The 19,570-nt window shown below is 40.3% G+C and overlaps 2 pseudogenes; both read right to left on the bottom strand.

Moving 5' to 3' along the window:
* Nucleotides 1–590: 590 nt before the first annotated feature.
* LOC149107559 (uncharacterized) lies at nt 591–10,263 on the bottom strand (annotated as a pseudogene).
* Nucleotides 10,264–10,328: 65 nt separating this feature from the next.
* LOC149107558 (uncharacterized) lies at nt 10,329–18,200 on the bottom strand (annotated as a pseudogene).
* Nucleotides 18,201–19,570: the final 1,370 nt, after the last annotated feature.

Raw genomic sequence — 19,570 nt, 5'->3', positions numbered from 1 at the left:
TGGATTATAATCGTAAATATGTGACGCAAAAATTTGCTCTTTACGCCAATCAAAAGTCGTGTCTTATAGGTATTCCCAAGCGTCAGCAATGTCGTGGCCTTTTTAATTTGACGCTGACTGGGCCGTTACTGAGGAGGAGCGTTGCGTGACAACCCAAATAAGGCTGCAAAGGAGACCAGGGCAATTTTGACTATTTTGTCAACAGGCTGACCCCTATTACACTTTACTTCAAAAAGATTAGAAAGATTATATCATTTTTAAGAAAAGTGGTAACGAACATTATTCGCAAGTTATTTCAGGTAATGAACAGTACTTAATTCGTTGTCATATATTAAATACAAAAGGGCATTTGCAAAAGCTCGAACGCAAAGGGTGGGGCACTGGCGAAAGTTTTTGAGCCACAAACGTGGCCGCTCTCGCATCGTAAGGCGTAGCAAACAACTTAACGTTTGTGGAGAGACCACCTGGTACAAAATAAGACTAACATTACTTGCTTTTGTTGGCTGATTGTCACAATCTTGCAAAGTTCTCCTAATTGTCTTCTAAACCCAGAGTTGCTTCCCAGAAGGCTAAGAAGAAAAACACTAATATATCACGAATGCTTTCATATAATTTATTGACATTAAATTTAAAAAAATATATTACACGTCACATCAATTGCTCTGTTGTGGAAAATTCTCTGTTAATCCATTTATGAGAAAACAAACGGAAAACGATATTCATACTCACAATTTTTTTTCGGCGGCTTAAACAATTTCGTTTTATTACACTATAAAAACATTCAAAGAATTGTTCTTACGTTGGAAATAAAGTTTTCTTTCAGCTGTACGGTAAGGAATTAAGCAGTGCATACAAAAATTGAGAGTTTTTTAGCAGATCTTGGTGCAGTTGGATCTGTCATGATTCGATCCCTTGCGGACAGAATAGCACTGTTGTTGAAAGTTTCAACTCCTTGCGATGAGAAACGCTTGTCCAAAGCTCCACTCTGCATCCTATAGAAAAATATCTTAGTTTAATAGATACACCTTAGTCGATAGTTTAACCCGGGGAGGGGTGAGACCTCTTATGAATAGATTAGCGATGCTCTTCGAAAAATTTTAATAAATCTCCTAAAGCTTCAGGAGACCGATCTGGGTGTGGCTCAAACTTTATTCAACTCCTAAAATATACCACTTTAAAAGGACATGAATGATATTAAATTTTGATAAACATTTCAAAATAAAAATGAGCGATAGAAATTTTACACAACGTTTCGATGTCGTCACGACATCATTGTCAAGTGACAAGAAAATAACGGTTCAACAGTGTTATATATGCGGTAAGAGGTGTGATTGTTCATTAACATATTTGTTTAAACAAATAGTTTCGCGCGGATGGAATCCGATTGCGTGCTCAGGCTAGGTTTCTTCTTTCTAATAAACAGCATTTCGTAAATCAAACAATCCAGTTTTCCGTTGCATTTCTTTAGGACGGAAAAATTATTGGCAAGGTCGTCGATGGAAAACTGGATTGTATAACACTGTTGAGCCGTTATTTTCTTGTCACTTGATAATGATGTCATGACGACATCGAAACGTTGTGTAAAATTTCTATCGCTCATTTTTATTTTAAAAGGACATGACAGCGTTTTCGTTATTATTTCTTCAAGTGCACCCTAAATAAACTTTGACAGCTGAAAATAGTGGCGTCTCGGACTAAACATCTTAAATGAGACCAAAATCCTTGATTTTATACCCCTAGGCGAAACGACAAGCATCCCCGAGCTTTTCATGTGGGAGTTCCCCCACCGGGGGTTTAACTTATAATACGCACGGATACTTTGAGGGTTGCGTTGTATTTTTCCGAGCCCATAAGGGATTTCTTTTTTTACTATCATACCATTTTCTAGTATTTCGCCTTTTGATTTTTGAAATACTTCCTAAATCATAAATTATATGAAAATTGTACCGATCAAATGAGGTGCGTGCGAATGGCAAAAACAAAATACGATTCTATTGTGGAATACGGGCTGATATTTTGCGGGCTCTCTTGACCTTATATAGAGAAATAGTGGACTAAAAATAAATCCCATATTAGATGGTTTGATATAAAATACGCGGGGGACATTTTACCCACTGCTCGTATTTTCTACAAACTCACAAAATATTTGCTTGTTTGATATGTTGAACCATCGGATAACGTGCATATATAGACGGCATATTTTGCGCGTTCTCTTGACCTACTATGATAAAATGGGCTAAAAGTCAAAAATAATAAATTATCAAATCGAAAAAGAGTTGATCAGCGGAGTGGAAAGAAACCTTTCCCAGATTGCTATCTTAAGATGAGACAACCTTTCTTCCCTGGGAAAGTGTTTATCTCAGGCTCATTCTGGAAAAGACCGTAAGTCCTGTCGTATTCTTACCTTATATATCGGGCTCTGTATGTGAGGCTTAAAAAAAGTTAACTACTTAAAATGTACAAAGATCCAATCTCCTCCCTAGAACGAACATTGTACCTGACACTTAGTATCAACGAGTTTTACTGACCGCGTATCACTTGACTCCTGCGGCTCATGCATCTCTCCATGACAACCAGTTGTCATGTCTCCTTTAACCTCAGTCTCCAATTGCTTCAGCTTGGTGATCACTTCTTGTCTTTTGGCGTCCAAGTCGGTCTGCTGGTAAACGACAAAAATGAAGACTAAACCGAAACGCTGTGATCACAAACCAGCATATACAGCTGGTGGAACCATGGGGCAATGAGAACCGGTTAATAACAAGAAACCTCTGTAAAATATTCCAAAGTATTTTAAACGAGCTGGTAAAACAGTGAAACATACAGAAACCGCCCAAAATAGTTCAAATGGACCATTCAAATCTGATCCAGATATCTCAAGTAACTGATAGACGTTTCCAAAACAAAACATTTCACAGGGAATAATTGACTGAGCCAGCTAATAAACTAGGTTAAGAAAACAGGAAAGTAAACATTTGTTCGAAATCATGGTGTAAAGAGCGAGCTAAACATTCTTCCATCAGCTAGTTTCTCTGGGTGTCAAATGTGAGCGCCGAAAGAACAAGTCACAACAAAGGCAGGTCTTACCTTAAATAACCCAGAAGATGTGTCCTCTATCCCATCTTGAGGGAATTCAGCAGTTTCCTTTAGCGGCAATTCAAACTTTAGCCTTTTGTTTTCTTTTCTCAGTTCAAACATCTCGCGTTCTGCTGATCCTATCCCGGACTGAAGCAAACCTTCATTTTCATTTGCCATGTTTAAAGACTGTTTCAGCTGCTTGACACCACGCACAGGTTTTCTTTTGTAGTCTGTAAAGCATTCCTCTTGTTCTAACTTTTCTGCCTCAAGTCTTGAGATCCGAGCTGAAGACTCCTGAAGGCTCATCTTCATGTCCCAAATAAGTTTTGTTTTATTTTTCAGATCTTCTAATCCAGACTTCACTTGCTCCTGAAGAGCCTTCTTCTGTCGATCTGCCAATACTTGCTCGTTTTCCAAACGCACGGTAGCAGCGGCCAGTTCTCGTGAAAGACTTTCTTTGTCTTTCTCGGCACATTCAAGTTGAATTGACAACAATTTTACCTCATGCTGTGTCGGTTCCACCCGAGACTTCATTTTGTCTGCTTCCCAGGTTTTTCTGTCTACACTCGATCTGAGATGAACAAACTCCTCATTTTGCTTTGTGATAATGGATGAAGAAATCTCCAACTCTTTCTTTACTTCTTTAAGAGACGTCTGCACACGTTCCAACTCCAAACATCTTTCCTTATTTACTACCCTCAATTCCTCAATTTCATTGTCTTTTAGACACAATTTGGCCTCCATGCTTGTTAAAAGCGACCTTTTTAATTGTAAACTCTCTTTAGTTTCTTCCAGTGAAGTGTCTTTGTCCTTTAAAGAGTTCTGAGCTCTTTGTACATCTCCTTCAAGTTGTTTGACAAGTATTTCTAGCGTCTTCACTTGGTCACTCTCGTCTGCAAGAGTTTTCTTGAGATCAATATTTTCATACTCGACTTCTCTTAGGCGACCTTTCGTGCATTCTGCTTCGGTCACACTCTTTAAAAGAGAACTTTTCAAGCTTTCTATTTCATTATCTCGTTGATTCAATTCTCCTCTTAACCTTTCCACAACACGCTTTGCCTCATCTTCTTTCTGTTTCAGTAACGCAGCTGATGAATCTAATTCTTTCTACCTTTGCAGTAGCTTACTAAGCCGTCCTGCCGCATGTACCATTAACGATCCGATTTCTGTGAAGCTCCCCTTAGTATGCCTTCTTTGCTTTGTGGGAAAGACTTGCAAGTGATCGTATTGTATTCGCGATGAGATACCCGCATTACCAACATTGTCTTGTCTGTAAGTCAAGATGTCTTCAGCTACTTCTAGCTCCGTTCTCATTTGCTCCAAGTTAACTTTTAGCTTTCCTACTTTCTTCTCGTAGTGACAAAGCTGCTCCTTCAATTTTTCCACTTCTTCTTTTCTACCATCCAGGAGTATTTTCTGTCGCTGAACATTAGATTTTTTTCTCTCCATGGCCTTTCTCAATTCTCTTTTTTCAGACCGTTCTTGTTTTAGTTCCTGCTTTAGCTCGTCAATTGTATTGTCCTTTCTGCTTAGCTTGGTGTAAACCTGCTGCAAATCAGTCTCTTAATTGAGAGATGATTGAGTCCTTTCTTGTAGCTTTTCCATTTCCTGTAGCCGAATCTCAAGCTCGGTTCTTCGTTTCTCCGACAGTTCTTTCTCTTTTTTAGCGTTACACTCCGCAGCCTCAACGGCCCTTCTCAAATATTCCTTAATAATAATAATAATAATAATAATAGAGTAACGAGACCATTAGCCATATTGTAAGTTCGTGATCGAAACTGGCACAAAAAGAATACAAAAGGAGACATGATAACGTGGCTAGAGCAATCCATTGGGACCTGTCAGGAAAATGTGGGTTTGAACGAAAGGAGAGATGGTATGACCATGTTCCAGACTGTGTGCTTGAAAATGAGGATTACAAACTTCTATGGGACTTCAGTGTGCGAACAGACCATGAAATAGGGGCTAGGAGACCGGATTTGGTGATCATTGACAAGAGGGACAAGAGCTGTCAGATTATAGATATGGCAATTCCATGGGATAATGGGGTGAGAGAGAAGGAAGATGAAAAAGTTGAAAAGTATCAAGATCTAGCAACAGAAGTTCGAAAAATGTGGGGTGTGAGGACAAAGGTTATTCCAGTGGTAGTGGGAGCATTGGGATCAATACCACTGAGATTGAAGGACAATCTGAGAGCCATTGAGGTGGGCATTCCTGTTGGACTGATCCAGAGATGTGCATTGTTGGGGTCGGCAAGAATTCTTAGAAAGGTGCTGGAGATGAAGAAAGAAGAGAAAAAGCAAACAAGGGGTGTTTCTTGGCTTCCCTAGGCAACTTGTTGTTGCCCGGAGCCAATGACGAAACCAGCTTCAATATCATCAATAGCTGTGCGAATCTTTAATAATAATAATAATAATAATAATAATAATAATAACTTTATTTATCCTGGTAAAGACCGGTCAGCCGATGTTTCCCGTGTTAACCTTTGATTTAGTTGATCAGTCTCATCATTGGCTTGCTCTAATGCCTCCTTATTATTCTTAAGTGACACTAGCATTTTCTCTCTCAGCTCTTGTGTCTCCGGTAACTTGTTTTCAAGCTGTGTTGATCTCTCGAGAAGTCCCTTCTCGTTATCGAAATTACACTCCGCAACGGCAATGGTCCTTTTCAAAAAGTCTTTGTCCAGCCTTTCTTGTTTCAGCTTTAGTGTTAAGTCGTCAATTTGTGCATCTTTAGTGCTTACGCTGCGGTACAACTGCTCCAATTCCTGCTGTTTGTCCATAAGAGAGGCTAATTTGGTTTTTTTTAGCTCCTCCGTCCGCTGTAACTGATTCTCAAGTCCTCTTAGTCTCTTTAATAGTCCTTTTTCCCTAACAGCATTACATTCGTTCACTTCAATGGCTCATTTAAGACACTCTTTATCATATCTTTCTCGCTTTAACTCATCAAATAAATCATCAGTCCTTTGATCTTTTTGGCATATTCTGCGGAAGGCCTCCTTCAATTCCTGATCTTGATGGATGTTATTGCAGTGTTCCTGGCATTTTCCTTTTCTTTTAATTGATTTTCAAGCGTTGCTGATCTTTCTAACTGCTGTCTCAAAGTTGCATCAGTCTGTTCAAATCGTATTGGTTCTGTCTTAGACGCTTGCTTGTTTCCTCAAGTAACATTTCTGTCTCTTCCACTCGACGCTCCAGAAATTCAGTCCTTTCTGTCTTCACTGTTAAAGCATCCTTTGTTTGGTGCAAATCATACTCCGCCTGTCGAAGAGATTTTCTGATGCCCTCGATGACCTCCTCCATTTCTCGCACTTGGCTTGTGTTCTGTTTATCTTTTCCATGTTATTGCCCACGGTTTAAGGTGTCTTTTACGTTCGGCAGTTCATCAGGCGTGTCTTTCAGATCCTGATCGATGTGGTATTGTGGTCTTCTCCCAAACTCAAGACCTCTCTGTCGAATAAATCTACCTAAGAACTCAAGTTCTTGTTCATTCTGACGAACGCGTTTCCTTAACTTTTTAACATCGGAGCCTTTGCTTCTGCGACACCTCCTTGTACGCATGCTGTCTTCTCCAAGTTCACTGGTTTCTTCCGGCGGATATTTCAATTCATCAAAAAACTGCTTTTTGGATTCCACGGCTTGATCTTGTAGTAACTTGTTCTGAGTCGTCAAGTTTTCTACTTGGTTGCAGAGTTCTGTCAGTTGTTTATCCTTTTCCGTGACGTTAGACAGTTCTGTCGCCAGCGTGGAATTTTCTTTCCTAAGCCTTGCTAACTGATCTTCAAGTTGTTTCATGACGTTCGACGTTTCGCTCTGTAGTTCACTCATCTGGTTATCCTTATTTGATGCCCTGGACAATTCTGTGGCCAGCGTGGAGTTTTCCTTCTTAAGAGTCGCGAGCTGATCTTCAAGTTTATTTATGACTTTCGACGTTTCGCGTTTTAGTTCACTCATTTGGTTATCCTTCTCTAATACCTTGTACAATTCTGTTTCCAAATTGTGATTTTCCTTCTTAAGGTTCGCTAGCTGATCTTCAAGATGTTTTATGACCTTCGTCGTTTCACTTTGAAGCTCAGTCATGTGATTATCCTTCTCTGATGCCTTGTACAATTCTGTGGCCAGCGTGGAATTTTCCTTCTTAAGTGCTGCTAGTTGATCATCAAGATTATTGATGAACTTGGACGTTTCACCTTTTAATTCAATCATCTCATTATCGTTCTCTGACACCTTGGACAATTCTATGGCCAGGTTGTGATTTTCCTTCTTAAGGTTCACTAGCTGATCTTCAAGATGTTTTATGACCTTCGTCGTTTCACTTTTGAGCTCAGTCATTTGATTATCCTTCTCTGATACCTTGGACAATTCGGCTTTAAGCGTGGAGTTTTCTTCAGTAATCTCCTTTGACTGATCTTCGAGTTGTTTTATAACCCTCATGTTTTCTTTCTTAAGTTCGCTCAGCAGACTCTCCTTATCTGATGCCCTTGACAGCTCTGCGATCATCCTGATAATTTCATTCTCAGCTGTACTCAGCTGTTCCTCAAGTTGCTCTATTATCCTCGACTTCTCGTTTATTACAGTCTTCAAGTTGCTTTTCAAGGTCTGCTCACAATGTTTGAAGTGAGATACATCTGCTTCTAAACCATCCACCTGGCATCTCAACAACGTTTCTTGTTGACTAGACAATTCCAGGGATCCCTTCAATAACTCTAACTCCTCGCGTAAATGTCCGTACTCGTGTCGCTTATGATCCATCTTAGTCTCTTCTTTAATTCTTTAATGATCTCATTTAATTCGTCAACTCTATTGTTCAACCTCGCAATGTTTTCCCGACTAAACCTCAGGCTGTCCTTCAAATACTCAACATCATGCAATAGCTCTGGCTTGTCCTTCAGCGCGTTTTCCAGGCTCTCTTCTGCTTCATCCCACTTTTTCTCCTTTCGATCAAAATCATTTTTTAAATTTGTTAACTCTCTTTGCTTGTACTCATCCCTGGATTGAAGACATTTTAACTCAGCTTTTGTCGCTTCAAGCTCAGAATGCAAAGATTTATTCTTCTTCTTAAACGCCACGACCTCCTCCTGCATTATAGTGATCTCAACCAACATTTTGGCGTTTTCTTTTCTTCTTTCCTCTAACACTTCCGTCCCAACATGCTCGTCGCTTTTGACTGAACCCTTATTACTCTTTTCAGTTGCCTGTTTTAATTCTTCTGCCATTTTTCCGATGTTATCATCACGCGTACTAATGCTATTCAGCAGAACTGGGACTGAATTCATCTCTGTTTGTACAGTAAATCTCTGTCCTTTAGTTCCATTCCTTCCACTTAGCTGCTCTCGTATGTCAGTGACCACTGAACGCAGTTTGTTTAATTGTTCAATAGCGTCTTCAACTGTTGCCTTTTCTCCACTGACAGTACCACCTTTTTCCTTGTTGGTCACATGCGCTTGTATTTTGTCTTTCGTTGGGCTATTTATAACATGTACATGATGTTTCGTTACACTTTGCTTCACCTCATCTTCCAAGGCATCAATCTCAGTAACTTCACAGGCCGCTGCTTTAACAGCTGCCAGTTACTCTTGATGCAGAAGATGTTCAGAGATGTTTACTACAGCTGCTATTCTTCGCTCGTAATTAGCTCGTCTGCGTTCATCTGACACTCTCCGTCGTTTAAGACAAAGCTAGAATCGCGATTTTGGAATCGTTCGCCAACAAGCTCGTCCAAAGCGTCCCAGGAATCTGGTTCACCTTTGTCTTCCGAAATCACCTCTAAAATATTGTCGTTAATAGCTGCCACTTCCTCGTCGCACGACGACAACAATGACTATTCGTTGTCAATATCAGTCACCCACGATACAGATTCATCCAGAGTTTCTACATCAATGATTGATTGATCTTCAATTTCCTCAACTGCTTTTTCAGTTTCTGAAGAATGAGAATTGCTTTTAGGAGACGACATGCTTTCTTCAGTTCGTATGTCCTCTTCCGCTTCGTCAAGTAAACGGTCAAAGTCATCTATGAACTCTTCCTCTTTGAGCTTAGCCTTCGTCACTTTTCCTTTTCCTGATAAAAGCCTTTTGGTAGCATGGAGACGCTGACTGACCTCTTTAGATGGTGTATCAACTTGAGAAAATTTATCTTCCAGTGAAGTTTCTAACCTTTCATCCATTATTGAGTCAACTGACACAAATCCATCACCGCCATTAGCTTTAACGTCACTGGCAGTCGCCTTATTGTCTTTCTGGCAGCTTCTGCCCATTCCAGGAGCTACCTGTAGAACAGACTGTTCGTGATATTCTATCCTTTGAAACTCTTCGCAAACCGCCAAGACCTCGTCATCAATGCGGGAAACTGAAATATCTTGATGAACAGAGGATACCTCTTTCTTGACGCCACTGACCCTAGGGAGAGCCAAATCACCCACTGAATCCAATTTTGTATCTTTTTCTATTTCAAGAGCACATACTTCATTATTTGTTGATTTGACACGTTCACTAACAACAGAGATATTTTCGTCTTTGCGCGAGGAAATTAAACTGTCTGTATGACGTCCTGGTGATGCCGCTGTAGACTTTAAAGCTGATGCTGGGCTAGTCTCAAGTTCAAGAGTTTCCCTTTCTTCTTCTTTATTCTTGTGGTTAGGTCTTTTATTAACAACATCAGATAAGTATGGAGCTCCACAGATTCTTCCTTGCCTTCAATAACACACTGAGAATCAGTTAGTAGCATATCATCCATTGAGCCCCAAAAATCAAGTTCATCACCGGTATCACAAATAGACTGTGATTTCTCTACTTTTGAATCTTCCTCACGAAGCAGTTCTTGAATTTCGCTGACAGGAGATTCGTCCTCAGCTCTTGCCACGGCATCATCTGCTCGGGAAGTATCAGTCGTGATCCTACCGACTTCAACTAAATTTTTAGAAGAATCATAACCTGCCTTTTCATCCAAAGAATCTTCGTCATTGTGTGCGTTTTCCTCTATCAGTTGTTGGTTTTTCTTATTTGTGGCATCCAGATCCATTAAAAGGCGTTGCTCATCTTGCACTTTTGTCTCAGCGAGTGGTCCTTCCATGCAATGCGCAAAGCCAGAAACTTCGCCTGTGTTATGCACGTCTTTATTTTCTGACATTAGAAACAGATTTTGGTCGTTCGTTTTTTCCAGCATCTTTTTCCCAAGGCTGGAAGCAGTACTCTTCGAGGCACAGTCATCCCTATCACCGGAGTATTCAGATTGAAATGCATCATTAAATAGAGCTCAGGAATCCAGTTCTTTGGGTGTATCAATAACGGGATGCAAATGTCTATCCAGGAAGGCCTTCTTTACATCTTCACCATTACCAGACTGGTGTGAATGGCTATAACGGAATGCTTCCTTGTACTCTGTAAGAGGTTTGTTGTTTGTATCCCTGTCTGAAATAAGCAGTGGAATGTTAAAATCCTCGTAAATTTCTTTATGTGAAGATGCGTCTTCTTTCAACCCTCTAAACTTCTCCACGGATTTGTTATTGCCATGATCTAGAAGCACTTCCTGCGTTTTCCTATCAGGAGACTCCAACGTAGATTGTGCGTCAATTGTCTTTGCAAACGCGCCAACTACCTTTGAAGCGTTAACTGTCTTTGCATCACCTTGGTTTTCCGCCACTTGCAAGGCTTCTTCAACTTCGTCTAAAAAGTCATCAAATTCGGCAACGAAATCGTCTTCTTGAAAATTACCCTTTGCAGTTGACTGTGAATTGTACGCTTTTTGTTAATGGCGGTTGTGAAAACCCCATTACTTCAATGCTGTCTCGTAACTCATGATGATCACATACAAGTTTTCCTCCGCTTCCACCCAGTTCCACTTCAGGTTTTGTCTCAATGTCAACTACTGTCTCTTGTTTCATTTTCATCTCATCACATTTAAGGAAGGCTAACGGGCGTTCCTCACTTAAAGATGGTTCCTTAATAGATGCAACATCTATTTCTTCAACGATGTCTTCTTGTTCCATCCAGCTCTCTTGGTCGCAAGTTTGGATACTGGCCACTTCGCAGACGATAGAGAATGAGTTTGGGTCAGATGAGCGACGACTCACTTCTTCATAGACGATATCCACTTGTACGTTTTCAGCTCCCTCTACATCAGTGCAAGCAGCGTATCGCTTGGGTAAATCTTCGAAGCTCATGCCGTGGTCGTGGCTCCACGTTTCATCTTCAAATGGTCCTGTTTCCAAATGGTGGAGAGAGGAATTTTCCTCCAAGGTAAATTGGCCATCTTCATCCCGTACTTTGTCTTCTACTTCCTCTTCTGAGGGAACTGTATCTTCAAATATTGAGTTGAACTCTCCAGTTCCATGTGAGTTGAAAAGCGGTCGTAGTCCACCTGGCGTAAACCTGCCAGAGACCTTTTGCATTAATGGAGAAGGTTCGTTGGCTATAAGGCTACCGTTCTCTGTACAAATGGGATTCTCACGGTGAAAGCTTTCATAACTCAATGTCATATTCATGGCATCATCACTTCCATCGTTCACAAATTCATCTGGGACATCATTGCCATCTTCTTTGACATATTCAGGCCTTGGTACACTCTTTTCAAGTGGATCTCTGGTCCACTTGTTTTCTGTGGAACGCGTGGACAGTTCCAGGTCTGTATCATCCAAACACTGCAGCGGGCCGTCATTATCATGGCCCCCGCCATCAATTTGATCAAAAGCATCGCTTTTTGTCAATGTTTCTTTACCGTCAAAACATAGAGGAGGGATTTCGTCGTGAGCCATCACACTGTAAGCAGATGTACTATCTAAACAATCTGCGGCTGGCCCCAATGTGCGGGTGTTTGTTGCGAAAAAGCGAGACATTTTTTCGAGTTTCCCACTAGCCCTAACAGTAGCTGTTGAAACGACCTCCCTCTCAGAAGAATTGTTTACAAGAATCTCTCCTTGTAAGGAAGATAACTCATCATATTCCATGCCAGCTGTTTTCGATGCACATTCCTCTGACTTGAAATTCTTTTCTAGTTCCCCACCACATTTAGGGTTGTTGTGGGGTACAATCAGACCCAACTGTTCTTCGATACTGAAGAGTTCCACTGATATGTCTTTCAGCGTGTCTTCTTTCTCTAAACAATCGATCTCAACGTCTTCCGAGGCATCCTCGTTGTCCATTTGATTATCACCTGAGCCGCTGGATTCCTTTGAATTCTCCATAACAAATTCGTTGTATTGTTTGGTTTTCATTTCTTCTCCAACAGAACCTTCAGTAGCCACGTACTTGTCATTTTGAAGTTTTAATGATCTTTGGTGCATAGTCTCCACATCTTCTGGAGCAAGTTCTGTCACTTCTGTTTCACAAATGATGCTGTCCAAAACTGGCTCTTTCATATCTTCAGATATGTCGAGCTCTGAATTTTCAAATGCCACTACTACCCCGTTAGACACACTGGGTCGGACTTCACGTGCGTTACGACGAATGTCCCTCTGTTGGATCTCGATCAGATGCTTCATTTGAGGCATCCTGTTCTTTTTGATGAACGTCACAAGACGCAGTGAAGTGAGTGGTTTGATGTTGAGTCTGATTAACTGTTTGGGGTTCTTCAGAATTTTCCTGCAATAAACTGGCACTAGAAACTTCTTGAGCTTGATTACTTACAGACTGGGAGGACACCAGATTTTTCTCAGTCACTGCTGAATTCTTAGCTCTTAGTTTTTCAAGTTTACGAGCAACTTTTCGTCTCTCTTTTTCGATCTTTTTTCGCTCTCTTTGTTCCAACTTCTCTCTTTTGATGACTTTTTTCTCCATTTTCTCCAGACGTCGAAGTTGTTTGCGCTTCTTTTCCAGCTGTTTTACGCTGCTATATTCCTTAACGTCGTGGGACTCATATAAAATGATGTAGGACGCGGCCTTCTTAAGGCAACTAGTGGTTGCTTCAGTTGCATGTTTACACTCCTGTTGCATTTGATGTCCTGCTCCATTCTGGTTTTCTGGGTTCTCGTTTTCAGCTGCTGTCTCCTGTTGATACTCAAGCCGATCGGCTCATACTTTCTCCAGTCTTCGTGCAATTTTCATCTTCTTCTTATCGATCTTCGCTTTCCACTTTTCCTCCTCGCGCTCTCGACTTTTAGATATCTCATCTAAGCGTCTCAGGTCTTGTCTGATTTCATCCTGTCTGTGTCTCATCTCCTCGATATCATTGGTTATGGCGTCTTCACTCTCGTGACTCTGTTTGATCTCTTCTCGTATCTTGTCCATAGATGCGATAACTAGTCTGTTTTCCTCGGCAAACTGAGCTTTAAGCCGTCTTGATTTTTCATCCAGTGCGGCAATTTTTCTTTCCCCTTCGCTCGATACCGTGACAGAGCTACAATCGAACTCTTCGTCACTTGTTGCTTTCTCCTCCAAGTTGTTTTGTTCTTCAAGCACTGGTTTCACAGCATCGTCGACAAAACTTGTAATGGTGACATCATATTTGACGACCTCGTTATTTTCACTGGTGTCACGTTCTGTATCTTTCATGGGTTCCTCTCTGTCCCTGTAAAAAGTTAATGCACAATTGTTCCATTAGCAAACGAAACAAAAGGGCTCTAGAAAACCTTCTGTGCTGCATCGGCAGTGCAGTGAAACACTTAGAAATTGGTAAAGGAAGATTATGCCCTGGAGAATTTGACGACCCTGAGGTTTCTAGCGGCCGGTCTCCCTCTGAGTTTCACAGCAGCAAAAGAGCTAGCGCTCAAAACGTCAGCTCTTACAAATTCACTATGGTGGTTAATTGACCTTTATCAACTTCAAACACACAGCTTCATGAGATTACATAACATTGTTTCACGTTCTAAGGCTTGTTAAGGCTTATTTTAAAAAGTATGCTGTATATAGTAAAATCGTTTAAGTAAAAATATGTAAATGAAATGGGCATACGATACATACAGCTTTTCAAAAAATTCATAAACTTTGGAAAGAATACTTCTGTAGCCATTTTTGCGGTGTTATTGACTTCTTCGTAACTGGGTTCACATAAAATCATTCAGGGCATCACTCCGGGCATACCTGGCCTCGTCGCGTAGCAACAACAAAGACGCCATTGCATCACCATGCTCCTCGTCTGTCATGTCAGCGTTCATGACACTCAGGTCGGCAATTATTTTGTCCAACTCGTCCGCCGCGAAGTCAGTGCAGATATCTTTTGGAGCCGGATACGAAGTAACTGTTAGGTCTTCCTGGATGTCTTTATGGCCAGCACCAAGCTCAATCGTGGCAGCATTGGCACTTTTTGAGGCGTTCCTTAATTGAAAATACATTCTTCTTGTTGGTACATGTTTCGCTTCTGAAGTTTAGTTTATGTAATTCCTTAGTTTTGAAAATTTTTCGTATAGTTTTTTTGAATGAAAAGTTGTTTTCTGTTTTTCCCGATTCTTTCTGCAAGGTTGATATTAATTTTAATTCTTCATACCTGAAGAAGGCCAGTTAAATTTGTCGAATCGTCGATTTTAAAATCAATTCGAAACTCAGAAAAATCCTGAAAATTAAAATTAAAGTTAAGAGTTGAAAGTTTCAGAGATCATGACAGATATCCCTGCATACGACGGCTGCGCCCGCAGTACAAGCGGCAGTCAACACTGAGCTGTCCTACCGAAACGACACGGTAATAGCTTTTTTCTTCGCAGCTAACAAAAATAAAGACTATGCTAAACGTTGCTTTGGCCTCTTCTAATACTGAGTTTACTTGAGAATTCCGGGCTCAATTTGACGAGGAACAGCATATTTTGTTCAAAATAACACACTGTATTATCCTACCTGGCGACACTCGACGAACTACAAGCGATTTGCCATGCGGACGCCGGCGACCCACTTTTGGCGCCAAATTAGAAGCTTGGAGACACAAAATTTTCCGTATTTTTCACTTTTTACAATCTGTTATGGTTTTTAGAAATGTAAATCCCTTTCCGTGAATATTTAATGCCATCTCCAGTGACAAAAGTTGCCCGATTTCAATACCTTACATTGACGATTTCAATAACTTACATTACAGTTTCATATTTCACTTCTTTGAAAAGGTCATGAACTTGCACGGCTACAAGAAAATAATACTCACTTTTCATTTTGGGCCAGTTTCGCCGCTTTTTGTTCCCTGTGATAGATAAAAAGTAAATTTCACAAATGAGAACTTTTGCTTTTGAGGGGGCGGGGGCGAATTCTCTGCTCTTGTTGGCCTGTCTATCGTCACGACGGTTAGGATCGTTACGAGTGTTTGTCTGTGGTTGGATGATTGTATCACTTTGTTTGACGCCTGGATGCTTTTGATCGTTATGCGATCATTAAAACACAACATGAAGCACATCAAATGTGTAAGAACGCCTCAATTTTCCTATAATAATATAGTTAACAGACTTAAATCTTACTCGACTGCTTCTCTTAGCCATGGCGGTACATTCGGCAGTGTTTGTTCATCGCTGGAGACCGAATATCGTTCAAAGTCGTCTCCATATTCACTTCCACTCATGTTTGATTTCGCTCCTCTCATGAGATCTTCATCTTCCACGCGCGCAATGTTACACTCAAAATCTGGCGTGATTTCATCTGTCCTAGCTGCAGATGATGAATCACTGGCCGAGGTTTCGTTGCGTGGTTCTTTCTCATCCTTGGAGACCTGTTTGTTACAATACGATTTATAAAAGCTTGGTGAAAAACTTGACGAGGATTTGACCAACAGAATATCAAAACAATGTTCCTTTGCAAAGTTAAGGAGCTCCTTCTTGACTCCATCACTTAATATATAAATTGCTATGCACCTTAGTAATGCATTGCTAGTAGCAGGAATAAGATTTATCGTTTTTCCATAAAATTAAATGGTTTTCGTTGCAAATAAGAAAAAAAAAGTAACTCTTAGACGCTTTAGAATAACACCTCCCCAGGGTGTCATATCCTCGCCAAGAATCCCAGGGAGTAGCCCCTTGGATCTAGTGAAATCGACAACATTGGTTGAATTCCTTGAATACTTTTGTTCTCATTTCACCTTAATAAAGTTTGAGTTGGGTTTGAAAAAGAAAAGGTTTATTTTACAACATATCGGCAACAAGAGCGTGTCATTTACCTGCATTGTTTCTAACGGAGTAAGTTGTCTTGGTATTCGTCGTCTCACTTGTGGTGTCGGTTCTTTGGCAGGTTTACGACTGCTACGTTTCGCTGCTGTTGGAGGACTGGTACTGAATTTAGCCTTGGCTTGTTTTCCTCGCGTTTCTCTTAGATTTATACCTATAAGCATTTTTACCATTAGTTTCCTTTCAATCTTCCTTTGTCCTTAACAGAGTATTTCAAAAAAAGACAAAATTTATCAATGCCACAAAACTGGAAAGCTCAATTGCACGACGAAAACCAACCACAAATGACAAAGAAACATTACTCCCCTCCCCATTCTTCTCGCGATTTTGGTGTCAATTACGCGTGGGGCTTGGGGTTGAGTAGTCTCCATAACAACGTAAATACTTGCCGTTCCTTGCCGTGTTATCTCGATGGTGGGAATTTCTAATCATTAAACCCCAGAACACACACAAACACTAATAAGCATGTCAACTAAATAGTTTTAAAAAGCCTTAGAGCTTTGGTTACTTGTAGAGAAGTACCTTCTAATCGTACATTTAGGCTGCAGAAACTTTGGGAACCGCATTTTATCATTTTACAATGTAGCGGAATTGATTTGTTTTGAGTGGCCATCTCAACCCTTTGTTGTAGCTCTTGTTCTTACTATTAGACTGAAATGTCATAAATACTTTAGAACATACTGCGGATTATCGAGTTGCGCTTAATTTCAGTTGTTTTTTGTTTTCATCTTTTGCTTGCCCTTCGCTAGTTAAACAAGAAAAATCTGCTACAATCGCAAATCGGGGAGACATTCTCCCCTTCACGAACAATGGAAGCAGTGTTTTGAAAACTATTTTTTTGTTGTTCCATAGACAGGTATAACCTATAAAACAATCTTCCCCTGATACTAAGAAAAGTTCTTTTTTTATTTGAGGAAAACAACAGTTTTGCATTCTCCAGTTTTCAGTTCTAGCATTTGTCTGATTCCAACCGTCCACTCTAAGTCTTCTTATTTATTCTAACGTAAGCTTCAGCTTTGTATAAATTCCAAAGCTGATTCTAAAATAGAATTGTTTTAGGTCTAATTTTCCCTCTAATGGCAAATTCAAAATCGCACATTACGATTACTAAATGATGAAACAATACTTAGCTCTTATTAACCGAGCTCGAGGTCTGTATGGGAGAATCTTGACCGAGGTCGTGAGTACAGACCGAACGCAGTGAGGTCTGTACACACGACCGAGGTCAAGATTCTCCCACACAGACCGACTTAGCTCGGTTAATAAGATGTTTATTATATGGCCGGCAAAGAAGAAAACTTTAATTCGTTTAATGTAACTGGTTTGCTGACATTTTGCTTGCGAACGGCGATGAGCTTAACATAAACCTGCCGAAATTTGCTCGTCCTCTTTACTTTTTTTTTTTTTTCATCAGGCTTTTTGGCACTTCCATAAATGATTGAGAAGAAAATAAAAGAAAGTGGTGAACATTTTTGTATTTTAGTTTGCTACTTTTTCAACGCAAAATGAAACCGGTCTAGATGGGAAAATCTAGACCGCGGTCAATATCGATTTCAGCCAATCAAATTCGTGAATTCGGTAGTTCCCAGTCCTTGTGAGACACAGCCATATGATAAAAACATTTATTAAAGGGGAATAAAAATTGAAAATTTGGTCAGAAGCTAACATGGTTCTTATAAGCTTACTACATACAATCTACACTGTCATGGTTTAAGCTTATGTCCAAAGAAAGAGATCAAATTGAACACAATACCTGAGTCTCTTCCTAAAGGTTTTTCTCCCATTACAGCTCGCATATTCTTCCCTGGGAGTTTGTCCTTTTCGATCTTGTTCTTTTTCTGACCGACCTTGATCGGAATCCTTGATGGTCGCTGACTTTGAAGTTTTTCCACTGAATCCTTCGACAAGCTCGGCTTTTTATTGCCTTCGTCTTCTGATGAAGAGCTTTTGTCGCTGTCACCACTCAACCGAGTCACTCTGACTGGTATTTTAGACTTTTGTTTCAGTGGAGGAAGATTACTACCACCACCACTAATTTCGCGGCTTAGCCACGAAGCCATTTTTTATCCTCGGCTATTCACACCGGGCTTAACGAAAACTTAAACTATATAATTTTTTGGGCATATTATATTTTTTGTTTTTGTTTTTGGCTTCTTTTGGCTTTTGTAAAAATTTTCTGTTCAATTTCACTACGAAAAATGTCGCAATTCTCTCGCTCCAAAACTCGATACTAACCGCACTGATAGCCGAAGCGAATGATTTAGACTTTTCACCTGAATCCATGGAAACTGTAGTCGAGTTTTTCGTCATAAACAACACTGGCATTTTCGATTGCTCGCGTACTGTGACTCTAAGCTCATTCCAGTCCAAAATTACGGAAATTTAGCGACCTAAACATAGAAACGCTTTGAAACAGTAGCGGAATTTAGCGAAAATAATTGGATTAAGCCTACTTTTTTATGACATAGCAAGCCGAATTTTCACTGATTACTGTGAAAGTGAACCGTCGGGTTTGCAAGCAAGCATTAAACATTGGTTCCGACCGATGGTGCAAGATCGGAATGCTCACTCTCTTCTGCAACTTTAAAATCATAATTTAGGTGTTAATTCATTGCCATCAGATTAAAAGTAAAGCAACAACCGAGCTTCCTTTGAAAATGTCACTCTGATTCAGTTCTTGTGAATCGAACGTCGATGCCGGGTGTAGAATTCATACCTTACAGAAGTCTTCGTTAATTGTCCAGACAAACCTGCAGAGTATCATTTTGTAGCGGTTTAGTGAATGAAGCTGGTCTTATTATTTCCTCAGAGTAAAGTGTTTCTTCAAAATTCTTTTCTCTCAGCTCCAGAATGAGGTTCACTTGACGAAGAAATCTTAAACGTAAGTTTAACTTCTCGCTTTCAAAAGGCGTGACTGTCGTGACTGTTTGCTCTTCCAACAAACCTAACCAGTACATCATCAGGAACACTTTCCACCGTAATAACAGCCAATGGAGTAGCAAAAGTTGAGTTCTGGTAAAAACCTGGAGAAACACCGTTGGAAAGGATGACTGTGTTGAAATTAAAGGAATTATATCTAACTCCGGACCAGGAGTCTGGAGACGAGAAAGAAAACGAGAGTGAGGGATGTACAGGTAGGGGTGAGAGGAAAGACCTGGAGGAGGGAACTGAGCAGTGTTGTACTTCGATATTTTAAATTACACTTTAGCGTTCCATTTTGGTGCAAAATAAAACGTTAATGTACTAGAATTTCTAATTTGGATGGTGTTAGAGGTAAACGTTTTACAGATGAAAGTAGCGGACATTTTGATAGTCGACGAGGGAGCATTCTGAGCCAGCTGCCACGCACAGAAATCGAGAGCGAAAATCTACTAGTCGTTCAAAACGTTATCGAAATCCGCTTCACAGACACTTCAAAAACGCGAAGCAG

This window comes from Orbicella faveolata, unplaced genomic scaffold, assembly GCF_042242905.1.
Source record: "Orbicella faveolata isolate gen_17 unplaced genomic scaffold, um_ofav_v1 contig_26, whole genome shotgun sequence".
Classification (NCBI taxonomy): domain Eukaryota; kingdom Metazoa; phylum Cnidaria; class Anthozoa; order Scleractinia; family Merulinidae; genus Orbicella; species Orbicella faveolata.
This window is presented reverse-complemented; position numbering and strand designations above follow the sequence as displayed.